The following is a 16,718-nucleotide window of genomic DNA, read 5'->3' on the forward strand; positions in this document are numbered from 1 at the left end:
ATCTCTGGTAACTATGCAGACTAATAAAACCTTCAAACTGAAGGGACCTGAGAAAAACATACACATTTGTTATTCAATCTCTGCTTGAACTGATGCCATCAATGTTCATCTCCAGCTCATAGAACATCTGTGTTAGGTTGAGATCCTTCTGTTCTCTAAACTGAGTTGAGTTGAAATTTGCTTATTCCCTCTCCCAATGCCACATGAAATCCACATAATGCCTCATGTAACTGTGGAAACTGAAAAGTAAGGTACATTATATTTTAGGACTACTTAGGGCCTTAAATTTTTCCTCCTAGAAAACAGTATGTTTTCTGTAAGTATAAAGTCAAAAATCCATACTGTTCATTCTTTTCCAGTTTAATGTTTCATTCTTCATTTTTAGAGCTAAGAATCAAATATTTAGTATGAAAAACTGATGCCCAAAAAAAGACTTTAAAGTACCCAGAAATATTTCTTGTAAAGTAGAATATTAATTTGCTGGCACTGGTATATAACACTTAAGATTAAACTTGCTTCTCCAAGATAAGATTAAGTTTGCAGCTTGATATAAAAATTTAAATGTTACTTAATCCTAGCTTTCAAGAATTCATAATTAATTGATTTCTTAATGCAGTACAATTTTATTGTATAAATTTAATGATTGAACTCCCTTTAGAAAATGTATTACAAGGGAGATGAGTTATTTTTTCCTTTAATTGCATTTCAGATCATATTCTAAAAGCAGTGAGAAATATTTTTATTAAATTCTTATAAAACTTCATGCCCAAGCCATCCATCTCCCTAGCAGCAGGATAGATTTACAACTATGGCTAATTTGTCATTTTTATACTTAGTGTGAAAAAGATGACAAGTACAGTCCTGGTGCGCTTTTGTCACCAAGATGAAGACTGGGAATATTGTCTTTATCAGGTAGCCAGTTTAAGTCCCAAAATTATTGAATGCTCATTGGCATAATATTTCTTCTCAGTGTTTGAACTCTAAAAATACATGAGTGGGAATATCCATAAAAAGTTATCCAGAATGCATTTTGTAAAGTTTACTGCATGCTGTTTGAAAGTTAACCCTGTATCTTTGTTTCAGCACAAAATACAGGAATATGAGCTGAGGATCTGAGGATGTTTTGCCTGTGTAGGTGATGAATTTCATTGCAGTTTTTCATCATTTATGGATATGAGAAAGAAAAGGGCATGTTTTCACCTTTTAAGTATTTCTCACTGACATCGTGACAGTTTGTTATAAACTTATGTTTAATGTGAGCAGTTTCTTTATAGTATCATTGTAGACCTCAGAATGGCAGGGGTTTTTCAGTTTTTTTGGAAACTAAGCTTAAATGATGGAGATGTAATTTGCAGGCAAAAATGAATAAATTTGCATTGTATAGTTTGCCACTGTAAAAGTCCATTTTCTGCATATAATGAAAGTGAAGAGACTTGAAAAATCAGATTTGAGAAAGTTTCCAACATATATTGCCACTAATGTCCTGCTTTTTAAGTAGAATCTTTTTAAAATATTTTTATTCATTCATTCATTCATTCATTCATTCATTTTTGGCTGTGCTGGGTCTTCACTGCTGCACATGTGCTTTCTCTAGCTTTGGCAAAGAGGAGCTACTCTTGGTTGCACTGTGGTGGCTTCTCGTGGGAGCACAGATTCCGGGGAGTCAGGGCTTCAGTAGTTGTAGCTCCCAGGCTCTAGAGCCACAGGCTCAGTAGTTGTGGCACACTGGTTTAGTTGCACTGTGGCATGTGGTGTCTTCCTGGATCTGGGATTGAACCCATGTCTTCTGCATTGGCAGAAGATTCTTTACCACTGAGCCATCAGGATAAGTCATCAACCATCTTATATTTCCACCTTTATTAATATATTAGTATAATTAATTGTTGGAGATGAATAATGAGGCAACTGCAAAGGCAAAATCTGGTATTTTGTATTTTCTTAGAAGGACTGTCGGGCTTCCCTAGTGGCTCAGATGGTAAAGAATCTGCCTGCAATGGGGGAGACCTGGATTTGATCCCTGGGCTGGGAAGATCGCCCTGGAGGAGGGCATGGCAACCCACTCCAGTATTCTTGCCTGGAGAATCCCCATGGACAGAGGAGCCTGACAGGGTATAGTCCGTGGGGGTCACAAAGAGTCGGACACGACTGAGCGACTTAACACACACCACGCAGAAAGCAAAATTTATGCTGTTAAAGAAAATTGTAAGCACTTGAAATTGTACTATGTAATTGAGTCCCGTCATAATTTAAGTACAAAGTATTTTCATTGTAGGATTAATAGTTAGAATATGGTATATATTTAAGACCTTTTATAGTTTAGTTTCAGAGTTGAAGTCTTTCTAAAGCTTCTGAAAAGTAAAGGTATAACTCATTTATGTGGCTGTCTTATGGACATTATAGAAGGGACTTTTATATAAGTCTTATGAAGCAAAATGTATTGAAAAGAGTATTCCTTAACAAAAGTTTTCATGATCTGTAGATATGATGTAAAAAGGTTTCAGAATATAGGATTTCATAGGAACTTTACTTGTTTGAGCAGGTAAATTTGGAAACTAAAGAGTGTTTTCCTTTAATGAATCCAGTCTACTTGGTATATTAGATAATTATTATCATTCAGTTCATGTCTGTTTCTTTAGTTCTATTAGAGACCCTTTGTTCTTTCTTTGGTAAACAGTGATCTAAATTATCATATATGCTGCTGTATTCTACAGTGATTAATTAGCATAAGCTATTCAAACACACCAAGGCATTTCTATTTTAAAATCCATCCTTGAAGAGAAAATAACACTATAAGATAATTGCTAGTAACAGTATTCATTTTCTATATATCTATTTAACTTATTTACAATGTGAATTTTAAAAGTGAGTATTTTGTTTGCACATTTCTTTTTCCTGTTTGCATTTTACTCTACAGTCTCCACTCACTTTTTCCAGTTCCTGCTTTAAGCCCTTGCTTACCTTCATGTGATCTTCGTCTGACTCTTAGGAGTTATTTTTCTCTAGCTAAATTCTTTTAAAATCTAGCCATGTTTTAGATATAAATACAAAACAAAGTGAATTTGAATCTTTTTTTTTTTTTTTGCCAAAATAATCCCAATTTAAAAAAATTTTTATTCTAATGGAAACCATGTAAATTTGCTGCTTGATTCTGAGTACTTCACCTCCAGGAACTGTTTCTTAGTGAATTTTTCTCTGCCTTAAATTTGGCTATTTTGCCCTGACTATGACCTTTCTTATTTCAGTCTAACTGGCTAACAAATGCAAAACAAATCTCAAAAGAGGACCATTGTTTTCACTTCTAAATAACCTTCTTCAGGGATTTTCAAGCTATGCTCTGGGATCCTAAGAGTCTTTGAAGATGCCTTCCTGGGAGTGGGGTTAGAGTAGGTGGGACGCTTGGGCCTTCTGCCAAACCTCAGCTTCACTTTATCCTGCTATGTTTTCAGGGCCCAGTAATTACAAAAAAAAAAAAAACTTTTTTAAACCAGCAACTTAATTTAAAGACATTCATGAATAATTCATACTATTAGTAATTAATGATAGTAACAGTAGCTTTTGTTTATAGAGGTTTGTCATGTGCCAGACTCTCCCAAGTATTTTCTAACGTTAATCTATTAATCCTTAAAACAACCCTATAAGATTAAGCATTTTTGCTATTCCTATTTTACAAAAGAGGAAACTGAGATTTAAGGGTATCAAATAACTTTCCCAAGGAACCACAGCTGCTAAGTGACTCTGACTCAAATCTGGGTGTGCCAGTTAACATCTTTGTTTAAGTCAAGAGTGGCAAATACTAGGCAAGTGTGCTCCCACCCTGTGCTCCCACCCCTGAGGCAGACAGAGCTAATAGCAGAAAACAGTGTTTCTTACTGATCACCAACACAGCCTTAGAATCCTTCTCCACAAGGTACTATGGGCAGTCACTCCTAACCCATTGGTGTTGGCCATCTTCTTACCCTACGTTAAGGTATTGGTTATAGAAAAACACCAAATTACCTTTGATCCTAGATGAAACTATTTGATGAACAAAAATCTGTAATGGTACCATCCTCATTCTTGCTAACTTCTAATAGAGGCTGTTTGTATTTGTATCTTGTATAAATTCCTAAGTTAGTTATAAACACTATATAACCCTCAACATCAGGATAGTTAAGGTTTTTTAAGCTCCTCTTTGCCTGCCTGTGGGAACAAAGACCTAAAGCAATTTATATTCTTAACCTAATATTTTAGATGTGAGGTGGAGGTGGTGAGGGAGAGGGTGGAGAACTTACAATTGAGGTAAGTCTGCCAGTTTCCATATTGTAGAATGGAGAATTCAGTGGTTTGAATAACTTTCACTATTTCCACTACCAGCACGCCCTGCCCAGGAATGGCAGAGCCATAGGATTGGGTGAATGCCCAAACATTTATAAAAGGAACACCCACGCCCAACCCCCAGCTGATTTTTCAGTTGTTCTTGCCAGGAGGTAACCAGTAGTTCCTGTGCTGTGCCCATTCTTACCAGAGAAAGCTAGGTGCAATCTAACTTTTTCCTTTTAGGTCCAAGACTTTTAAAATGACTCATAGTAGTTTCTGCTCAAGACACATCAAAAGAGATCCAAGACTATATTTAGGAACTTGCTATGAAATTACCTGTCAGTTGCAACCAATTTTTCCAATACAGTATATATATATAGTCAGTAGCAAGTAATTTATAATTTTCAATACACAAAAATAACTTGTCATTTTTTGTTGTTAACTGGTATCAAAATCTAGATTTCCTTAAATGGATGGACATCCCTACAGTGAAATTATATAACATTTGTTTAGCATACACATTAGTGTACTGGAATGACCTTCATGTGACCCATTATCATGGAACCCATTAACTCCTTGTTCATAAGAATGTTTGAATATGTCTTAAAAATGTTCTCTATTTGAATAAAGTTTCTTCCTAAAAGCTATTTTTGATGCATCTCTATTTGTAAAATTATAAATTGCTAGGCAGTGATAAAGAGAGTAAATCACAGTGACCAGTTTTGATTTGACACTTGGATGAAGTGAAAGTTAGTCACTCAGTTGAGTCCAGCTCTTTGCTACCCCATGGACTGTAGCCCACCAGGTCCCCTGTCCATGGAACTTTCCAAGCAAGAATACTGGAGTGGATTGACATTTCCTCCTCCAGGGGATCTTTCCAACCCAGAAATCGAACCAGAGTCTGCTGCATTGCAAGCAGACTTATGTCTGAGTCACCAGGGAAGCCCTATGTCTACTAACTAGGACGTTATCTGGAGTTTAAAAAACCAACCTCCTGCTGATGAGGATGTTGGAAAATTCCATGCGTGTAGTGTATAGTGAGCTCCATGTACCTCTTTTCTCCTGGCTTTTACTTTTGTTAAATGAGAGAATAAAGCAGCCCATTGTAAATTGTTCTACTCCCTGGTGGCTCAGACAGTAAAGTGTCTGCCCACAATGCGGGAGACCCGAGTTCAATCTCTGGGTTGGGAAGATCCCCAACCCAGGAGAAGGAAAAGGGAAGATCCCCTTCTCAGGAGAAGGAAGTGACAACCCACTCCAGTACTCTTGCCTAGAAAATTCCATGGATGGAGGAGCCTGGTGGGCTACAGCCCATGGGGTCGCAAAGAGTCGGACACAACTGAGCGAATTCACTTCACTTTTATTCCTAGGTGACCAAGACTTGCTAAAAAAAAAAAAAAAAAAAAGACAACCAAAGCCATTGACTGAATTATGCGAAAGAGTTTTACTTAGGATTAGTAGCCCACATGAAGTGGAGACAGGAAACCTGAGCTAAGAATTGTGTGATGCTAAGATTAAGATTACCAGAAAGGAACATTATAATTAAGACTAGAGATGATACCAGGGTTATATTAAATGGTGATTAGAAGCAGTTAAGGTTTGGTGAGAAAGGTTTAGTTATGTGTATTTCTTTGAAAAACTTCTTCCCCTTCATATTTCTAAGTCACTGTGTATTAAAACATCTAAGCCTAAACATTAAAAGTTTAAATTTTTTTAAAGTGAACAAACATGCCACTGCAGTTACCTGATGCTATGACATACTAACTGCATGAAAAATAGTCTACAGAGATTAAAAATCCTTTTGAATGTTAATTTACAAACATGTATCAGTGGCAAGTACCATGAGCTATAAACTGACCAGGCAAGAATAATGGATTGGGTTGCCATTTCCTTCTCCAGGTTTTCAGTGATATATGCTGATAGATAACCATATCAGTAATTTACAAATGGCGTTTTGGTGGTTCCGTGTTTACACCTACAGGTGGCAAAATATGTAGACTATCACCCTTTTCTAATCTTTATCAATCCATCAATCTATTGATCTATTTCTATATATTTAAACGTGTGGTCATATTATGTGTTCTGTTTTACAATCTGCCCTTTTTTTATTTAACAATATAGTGACTCAGTGCTAAAGAATCCACCTGCCAATCCAGGAGACAGACCCAGGTTTGAACCCTGGGTCGGGAAGATCTCCTAGAGAAGGAAATGGCAACCCACTCCAATATTCTTGCCTGGAGAATCCTATGGACAGAAAAGCCTTGTGAGCAACAGTCCATGGGGTTGCAAAAGAGTCAGACACAACTTTGTGACTAAACAACAATAAACATCTTTTTATGTTAATAAACATGTGGGTCTATATCATTTTAACAACCGAATTGTTTTTGATTGTGTGCTTAAAAAAATCTTCTCCACTTCAAAAATATTAAACTATCCATCTACATTGCTTTCTAGTGAAGCCTATCTCAAGCGTAGTAGTTGCAAACTTTTTCTATAAAGGGTCATGAATATTTTTGGTTTTGTGAGCCATACAGAAGGTCTCTACCACAACTACTCAACTCTGCCATAGTAGTGGGAAAGAAGACATTGACAATGCTTAAAACTAATGAGTATAGCTATGTTCCACTGAAATTTTATTTATGCACACTGCAATCTGACTTCACGTAACTCACATAATTTTTATATGTCCCCTCCCCCAAATAGTTTTCAACCATTTAGAAATGTAAAATCATTCTGCCTCTTGGTTTGCCAGTTATACAGAAACAGGCGGCATGCCAGCTTTGGGCTGCAGGTGCTTTCCTTCCCAGGTTTTGTCTCCTGCCATGAAGTGTATCAGTGTCACACCAAGATTTCTTTCAGTTAGATATTAGCCTTCTTTGAAAGTGTTCTCTTGATGGTACTGAGAATCCCTAAGGAATAAAACAAACCCACCATACCTCTGACTTAGCTTCCTGTTTCTGTCCAAAGGGCTTCCCTGGTGTCTCAGATGGTAAAGAATCCACCTGTAATGCAGGAGACCTGGGTTTGATCCCTGGGTAGGGAAGATCCCCTGGAGAAGGGAATGGCTATCCGCTTCAGTATCCTGGCCTGGAGAATTCCATGACTGTATAGTCCATGGGGTCGCAAAGAGTCGGATATGACTGAGTGACTTTCACTTCTGTCCAAAATCTAAAATTATAAAATTCTGAGCTAAAGATGAACACCTTTATTTCTATTTTAGAAAAACAACTATTTCACTTTCTCCAGAAACTGTTCACTGAATGTACTGATATATTTTATAAATTCTCTTTCCTTGTAAAAATTTCCCATTGCTTTATAGATTTGCTGAGACAAAATTGACTTGATAGTGAAGATCTTATGTGTGTGTTGTCCTGTGGAAGCCGTACTCCATTATATACGCTTCTTTTTTATAATTTGTTTTTTAATTGACTGCCACAAAGAAATATTGCCTATTAGTAGTGACCACGTATTTAGAAATGTTTTGTTTGCCATGTACTCTCTCAAGGACCTAATACAAACATCTCATTTAATCACCATCAAAACCTTTGTGTAGTAGGTGTTTATGTCATTTCAGATTTAAAAAATATGGGTCACTCATTTCTCCAAAGAAGACACACAGATGGCTAAGAGACACATGAAAAGATACTCAACATTACTATTAGAGAAATGCAAATCAAAACTATAATGAAAAAAACTATAATGAGATATCACCTCATACCAGTCAAAATGGCTATCATCAAAAAAATCCTCAATAAATGTTGGAGAGGTGTGGAGAGAAAGGAACCCTCCTACACTATTGGTGGGAATGTATTAATAAATTGGTACAGCTACTATACAGAATAGTATGGAGATTCCTTAAAAAACTAAAAATAGAAATACCATATGACCCTGCAATCCCACTCCTGGGCATATATCTGCAAAAAAAAAAAAAACACCCTTGTTTGAAAGGATACATGCACCCCAATGTTTATTGCAGCACTATTTAAAATAGCCAAAACATGGAAGCAACCTAAATGTCCATTGACAGAGGAAGGGATAAAGATGTGGTGCATATATACAATGGAATATTACTCAGCTATGAATGAAATAAAGCCATTTGCAGCAACATGGATGGACCCAGAAACTGTCAGCCTGAATGAAGGAGTCAGGGAAAGAGAAATATCCTATGACATGGCTTACATTCTGAAATCTAAAAAAAAATTGATACAAATGAACTTATTTGCAAAACAGAAGTTGACTGAAGACTCAAAGAAAGAACTCATGGTTACCATAGGGGAAGGAAGGGGAGGAGGGATAGTTAGGGTTTGGGATGAACATGTACACACTGCTATATTTAAAATGGGTAACCAGCAAGGGGAACTCTGCTCAATGTGATATGGCAGCTAGGATGGGAGGGGAGTTTAGGGGAGAATGGATACGTGTACATATATTTTTTATGGTTTCTACCTTCCTGAATTCAAATTTATTAAAATGGTCTCCTGAGACTTCCCTGGTGATCCAGTGGTTAAGACGCCACACTCCCAATGCCGGGTGCATAGGTTCGATCCCTGGTCAGGGAACTAGGATCCTGAATTGCCCTGAAGCATGGCTAAAAGAAAAAAAATATAAAAAAGAAAAAAATATATTAAAAAAAATGTCTATTTTCAATACTTTTCATAAAGTACACCAATCTCCAAGCTGTTTATAAGACTGCTTAGAGACTTATTTAAAAGAAATCTGTCAGAGGATCAAATTTAGTATGCTTTTGCCTCAGTCCCAATAATTTAGATAATTTTACAATGACAGTCTTTTCCCCATTACAAGTTGTGATACCTGAATTTATTGTGCTCAAATTTAACTTCACTTTTGATCAAATTCAGTTACCCTTGAAACTATGTTTCATGCTTATCAGTTGCAGAGAAACCCATGAATTGTGAAAGAGAGCTCCTTTTCCTAGAGATTAAGCTTAGATTACTGTCTAAATTCTTAGCTCATATCTTAAATAATTTCTTAAATATTCTTATTAATTCCCCATAAGAGACTAAACTTAATTCAGAAACTGTATCACTTCTCTGACAATGGATGATCCATATGTTGTGAAGGAACTGGCTAAAATTAGTTCTTTAGGTATTACTGTAATTGAAATTTATAATCACCAAGTGAGCTTTCTTGTTTTGCAGCTAGGAGCTGGCTATTAGGACTTCATAGTATCTTTTTTTTTCTTCTTTAAATGTTTCTTGATTGCAGAATTCCTCTGATTCCACAGCCTTCCTTGTCTCCTCAAGGTGGAATACTATTGAATAATGCATACATTTAATTTTACTTACATTTCTCATGTGTTTTTATGACTAGAAGTGTAAAACCGTAAGATTTTAAAGTGAGAAAAAAGCAGTATATATAACTGATAGAGTTTATGGATTTTGTGGAAAAAATATACATATATAATATATATATAGTTATGACAAACCTAGACAGTGTATTAAAAAGCAGAGATATCACTTTACCAACAAAGGTCTGTATAGTCAAAGCTATGGTTTTTCCAGTAGTCATGTACAGATGTGCGAGTTGGATCATAAAGAAAGCTGAGTACCAAAGACTTGGATGTTTTCTTTTTTTTTTTTAATTTTATTTAATTTTTAAACTTTACATAATTGTATTAGTTTTGCCAAATATCAAAATGAATCCACCACAGGTATACATGTGTTCCCCATCCTGAACCCTCCTCCCTCCTCCCTCCCCATACCATCCCTCTGGGTCGTCCCAGTGCACTAGCCCCAAGCATCCAGTATCGTGCATCGAACCTAGACTGGCATCTCGTTTCATACATGATATTTTACATGTTTCAATGCCATTCTCTCAAATCTTCCCACCCTCTCCCTCTCCCACAGAGTCCATAAGACTGTTCTATACATCACTGTCTCTTTTGCTGTCTCGTACACAGGGTTATTGTTACCATCTTTCTAAATTCCATATATATGCGTTAGTATACTGTATTGGTGTTTTTCCTTCTGGCTAACTTCACTCTGTATAATAGGCTCCAGTTTCATCCACCTCATTAGAACTGATTCAAATGTTTTCTTTTTAATGGCTGAGTAATACTCCATTGTGTATATGTACCACAGCTTTCTTATCCATTCATGCTCAACTCCAGAAAAATAAATGATCCAATCAAAAAATGGGCCAAAGAGCTAAATAGACATTTCTCCGAAGAAGACATACAGATGGCTAACACACACATGACAAGATGCTCAACATCACTCATTATCAGAGAAATGCAAATCAAAACCACTATGAGGTACCATTTCACGCCAGTCAGAATGGCTGCGATCCAAAAGTCTACAAATAATAAATGCTGGAGAGGGTGTGGAGTAAAGGGAACCCTCTTACACTGTTGGTGGGAATGCAAACTAGTACAGCCACTATGGAGAACAGTGTGGAGATTCCTTAAAAAACTGGAAATAGAACTGCCTTATGATCCAGCAATCCCACTGCTGGGCATACACACTGAGGAAACCAGAAGGGAAAGAGACACGTGTACCCCAATGTTCATCGCAGCACTGGATGTTTTCAAATCATGGTGCTGGAGAAGATTCTTGAGAGTCCCTTGGACTTCAAGGAGCTCAAACCAGTCAATCCTAAAGGAAATCAACCCAAAACATTCACTGGAAGGGCTGATGCTGAAGCTGACGCTCAGCTATTTCGGCCACTGATGTGAAGAGTCAACTCATTGGAAAAGACCCTGATTCTGGGCAAGACTGAAGGCAGGAGAGCAGGACGACAGAGGGTGAGATGGTTGGATGGCATCACCAACTCAATGGACATGGGTTTGGGCAAGCTCCGGGAGATGGTGAAGGACAGGGAAGCCTGGCATGCTGCAGTCCATGGAGCTGCAGAGTCAGACACAAGTTAGCGACTGGACTGAATTGAACTGATATATATAAATAGAAAAAAATACCGGAAAGATCATAAATTTGAAGTGAAGTTATTCCTATATGGTGGGATTAATGTTTATCAATTTCTTTATACTTACCTTTGTGGTTTTCAAACTTTTAACATGAACATTTATTACATTAGAAAATAATTACAGGGTTACTGTCATCATTTTACTGCACTTCATAGATGCTGCATTTTTTACAAAGTGAAGGTTGGTAGCAACCCTGAGTCAAGAAAGTCTGTCAGCACCATTCTTCCAATGGCATTTGGTCACTTCGAGTCTCTGTGTCGAATTTGGGTAATTCTTGAAAGATTCAAACTTTTCCATTATTACTGTATTTCTTACAGTGATTTGGGGTGGTGGTCTTTGATGTTATTACTATACTTACGGAAAGTTTGGATGATGGTTAGCATTTTTTAGCAATAAAGTAGTTTGAAATTAAGATATGTAGTACCCTGCTTTCTGGACTTTCCAGGTAGGGCAGTGAAGAATCTGTCTGCCAATTCAGGAGATGCAGGAGACTGGGGTTTCATTCCTGGGTCGGGAAGATCTCATGGAGTAGGAAATGGAAAACCACTCCAGTATTCTTGCTTGGGAAATCCCATGTACAGAGGAGCCAGGTGGGCTACAGTCCACGAGGTCACAGAGTCGGACACAACTGAGCATACTTACATACACACACACACACTGTTTTTTAAGACATAATGCTATTACACACTTAATAGACTACAGAATAGTGTAAATATAAGTTATATATGAACTGGGAAATCACGAAATTTAAATGCCACCCACTTTGTTTTGATATTCATATTTGTTTATTGCATGGTCTGGAACTGAACTGGCAGTATTTCCAAGATATGCCTGTATTTGGGGGGAAAAAAACCCAACATAGATCTATTACCTTTTACTTAAACACATTGGCATAGATATTTTGTGGTATAATTCTGAAAACTTTACTTCTGACTAAACACACAAATGTAAAAAAATACAGCAAAATATAAATAATTACTAAGCCACTGACCTTGTTCTATAGCACTGTAGAAAATAAGGACACAAAGAAAACTCCAAAACATGGGAACTGAAAGCAGGCAGCTGCTTTCAAATGGTGGGAAGACATAAAGATTTTGAGGGTCACTTCATATCCTTTTTCTTTTTTTTTTTTAAAAGGAATATTTCCTAGAATGAGAGAAAAAACATGAAAAGCAAAAGATTTCTGCATTTATTATTTAGAACATTAAATGAACTCTTTAATTACAAGCATTGATGATTATGATTTATCCATTTTGAGGAAACATTTATTGAGTAAGGATATGTAGAAATGGCTTCCCAGGTGGCACTAGTGGTAAAGAACGTGTCTGCCAGTGAAAGAGGCATCAGAGACATGGGGTCAGTCCCTGGGTTGGCAAGATACCCTGGAGAAGGGCATGGCAACCCTCTCCAGTATTCTTGCCTCGAGAATCCCATGGACAGCAACCTGGCAGCCTACAGTCCATGGGGTCGCACAGAGTCAGACACCACTGAAGTGACCTAGCACGCACGTATACATATATAGAAAGAGGCCCTAAAAGGCGCTCAACAAAGCCAATCAAGACCTAAGTGAACGAATACAAAATTCAAACCTTATGTTTCATTTCTTGACCTTGGTGATAGTTACATGGGTGTTTCCACTTGGTAAACATCCATCGAACTCTATATTGGTATTAAAATTTGTGTGCTTTCCTATATGTGTTACAATTCAATTAAAATTTTTCTACTTAAAAAAAAAAAAACAATTCGCCACAGCTCTGCTTCTCTCTTTCTGAGGTGCATTACAGTGACCCCTGCGCTCGGTTCCCCAGAACGTTTCCTCCATACCCCAGCTCTGGGGTCAGAACGTTATTCCTCACTTTCTCAATCCCTCCTTTTTCAGTCCTTTGTGGGATGGAAAGGAAAGCCTTTCATAGCCTCACATTATCAGCGTTTTTTCTTGGTTAAAACGTTAGGTTATTTAACCTGAGAAAAAGGGAAAAGGTCCTCCACGATACCTTTTACTTTATGGGATCCATGTGACACAGGAATCTTGGACCTATACAATGCAAAAAAATGGCAAGACTAAAAAAAGAAAGAATTTTTTCTACTCCTCCAATATCAAGCACTCAAATAACAAACACTATTATTAGCTATATGTCATCTGTGTTTGTAGGATCATTTGCCTTAGGCAGAATGAAATTAAATAATAGGTCTGAGCCAATTCTGAAGCCTTAGTCCCTCCAACCCAGGCTTTAACCTTTTCTGAAGCTTTCATTTCTAACCTTTTAATCCTCTTCACAGTGTGTTGACGGTCATCCTGGGAATGATTTATGCAAGGAGCCCACTGGTCAGGACCATTCAGCTGTGGCACTACCTTCAGGACTGGAAATGAATTAATTCATCTATGTTGCTCTTTTGTGTTTTTCTGGATCCTCTTTATATGATCCATTTAACAATATATGTATGAACCAACACAAAACTGTAAAGCAATTATATTCCAATTAATTTTTTATATATGTTTACTGATATATATATATATATCAAAACACATTATTTACTCATTTCTGATTGCTAGGAGCCAGAGGGCTTAAAGGAGAATAAGAAAAGAAAATAATAGACACAGTGCTACATGTATCTAATTTTAGTTTTCTCAATTGCATTTAATATTATTTCCTCTACACATAAGCACCCTATTTGATATCGGAAAAAATTTTTCATACATTTCTTAATCTTCATTCATATTTCCCTTGTTGTGGTACCTTGAATAAATCATGCAATATTTGTTGATATATTGTGTATTTGCTAGTTCCCAGGAAAAAACATTACATCATCTCTGTGAAGAAGAACGGGTTTATTTACATATTTAAACACCAGAATAGCTGACACATGTATATAAAAGCATATTAATAATTTGAAATTACTTAAAAAACAAGAATTTGATTGATTTATATATCGGCCTCTACATTAAACACTGAATCCTATAACCAATTATATGAGTGACTTCCTTCATTTCTGGTTTTTCTATACGCTATACTTTTATGATATCTGTACGTGAACCCTCCATGGATAAGGGTCCAAAGTGATTGTGTGTAATGTAAATGCCCCCCCCCAATCATTAGGAATGCATGCTATAAGAAATTTCAAAGAGCATCAGAAATTATTCCATTCACATAAAACTTAAAACTTCTAAATATAAAAGGTCATCATAAAAATAAAAAGACAATGATTGCAAATTTATGACATAAAAATTTACTCTTGTGTGTAAAGAATTCCTTTAAAATCATGAGGAAAATACAAACAGAAAATAGGTATAGGCCATAAACTGGCAATTCACAACAAAAGACAAAAAATATAAATGACCGATAAATGTGTGGAAAATATTCAGCTTCACTAGTGGTTGCAGCATTGCCACATAACACAGCAGGATGCATTTTTCATGTAACATCAATGAAATCAAGATTTTTTTTTTTACTAACTATCCATGATATGTAAGGGGCATCCCTCATGGCTGAGATGGTACAGAATTTGCCTGCAATGCAGGAGACCCAGATTTGATCCTTGGGTTGGAAAGATCTCCTGGAGAAGGAAATGGCAGCCCACTCCAGTATTCTTGCCTGGAGAATCCCATGGACAGAGGAGCCTGGCAGGCTACAGTCCATGGGGTCCAAAGAGTCAGACACAACTGAGCGACTAACATATTACGATATTTAGGATGCTGGGAAATGAGCACTCCTATATACTGTTAACATAAGTAAAATGCTGGAAACTGTCAGGAAAAAAATTTGACCACGTGCATTGAATTCATACCTTTGACCAAGTGATGCAGCTTCTAGGAATCTCTTCTAAATTATCGTAGATTAATTCAAGGATGTATGTACAGATAGAGATCACAGTAATGTACACAGTTGTGAAAAATAAAAACCACCTCAATATCCAACAATCACAAATAAAGAAAACTCAGGCTAAGAAAGTATTTAAATAACATTTCCAAACTCACAGGAAATAAAGTGCAGGGCTGAACTCAAACACAGGTCTGTCTGCCTCCAGCTCCCCACCCTTAAGTCCCTCAAGCTTGTGGTTTCCCTGAAACTTTCTTGAGGTGTCTCTCAGATTCTGGCATTTCTATTTTTTCTGAGCTCAGAATTAGATAGTGGTTTCCTGTCTCTCCTGTGGCCCAGCCTCAGTGCTCTGGGGTCCAAGTAAGATTTCTTGGGGTGGGTGTGGGAGGGATGCAGAGTGGAATAAAGCTGCTAAACAACAAAACATGACCTTTGACCCCCTCTATCACAATGGGTTGAGTCCCATTCTGCACCGGTGTGAGATGCAGAGGGAACCTCTGTCTCCTCAGAACATGCAGTGGCTGAGTCCCAGTGCTGGCAGGCTGGCAGGAAGACACCCTAACCCAGCACTGTGTCATCAAGATGGCACACCTCAGAACATTTACTGCTTTTAGATTGTGATTATCACTCCCCTGCCCTAGGAACCAAGAGCCCCTGCCAGCCTGCCCTGTCCCTCTTTTCTGTATTTTCTCACTGCAGAAGCAGTACTTCTAAAAGCCTCTAGTTCCTCTGCCAAACACTCTGACAAGGAAAGACAATGGCTAAGGTGCTTCTCACAGGCAACAACACACAGGCAGAACTGTCATCTCTAAGTTGGATTTTTGGGTTCCTCAATACCTGAATCAGCTGTTGTAACTGAAAATGCCAACTGTCTAATTTTCCCTGCCCTGATTTAAATGCCAACTAAATTTAATTACCCTAAGCCAGTGATTTTCGAAGCGGGCAAGATCACCTGAAACTTGTTAGATATGCAGATTCTTGGGCCCTACTCAGAACCCACTGGGTCCTCTGTGGGGAGTGAGTACAGGAGGGTGGGGTGCCTAAATACAGGTGGTAACAGACCCTGCAGCGTATTCTGATTCCCTCAGGTCAGGACCATTGCTCTAAGCTTCTACCCCTTCCATTCCTCACACCGCCGGACAACTTTAATCACACCCTTCTATGTGGCTCCACTGTGTTGTTGTATTACGTTATGATATTTAGTTGTGAGTCTGCCCCCGCCATTGTGAACTCCTTAAATAACAGAACCTAGGTTTTTAGGTGTTCATATTTCTAGGGCAAGCACAGAACCTGGCACTTATTAAATGTGTGTTAAATGAATATTGAATAAATTGAGGCATTAAGAAAAGGGCTCTCCTGGTGGCTCAGACAGTAAAGCATCTGCCTGCAATGTGGGAGACCTGGGTTCAATCCCTGGGTTGGGAAGATCCCCTGGAGAAGGGAATGGCTACCCACCCCAGGATTCTTGCCTGGGAAATTCCATGGATGCAGGAGCCTGGTGGGCTAGTCTGTGGGGTTGCATAGAGTCAGACATGACCAAGCAACTAACACTCCACTTATAATAGACAAGAGAAAGTCTGAAACCCGCAGGCGTTAGTGGGAGAAGACTATCCATCCACACAGTGCACGACCGCCTAGTCATGGTCCCAGGTTTCCAAAAG

The 16,718-nt window shown here is 37.7% G+C and overlaps 1 long non-coding RNA gene across 1 annotated transcript; it reads right to left on the reverse strand.

The window, feature by feature from the left end:
• Positions 1–5,033: 5,033 nt before the first annotated feature.
• On the reverse strand, positions 5,034–13,711 carry LOC133260574 (uncharacterized). The gene is made up of 3 exons (XR_009740867.1): positions 12,231–13,711; positions 9,432–9,568; positions 5,034–8,884 (listed from the first exon to the last, which is right to left on the reverse strand). It is a non-coding gene; the product is annotated as an uncharacterized LOC133260574 (long non-coding RNA).
• Between the last annotated feature and the right edge of the window lie 3,007 nt (positions 13,712–16,718).

The sequence above is a fragment of the Bos javanicus genome, chromosome 14 (assembly GCF_032452875.1).
Source record: "Bos javanicus breed banteng chromosome 14, ARS-OSU_banteng_1.0, whole genome shotgun sequence".
NCBI classification, from domain to species: domain Eukaryota; kingdom Metazoa; phylum Chordata; class Mammalia; order Artiodactyla; family Bovidae; genus Bos; species Bos javanicus.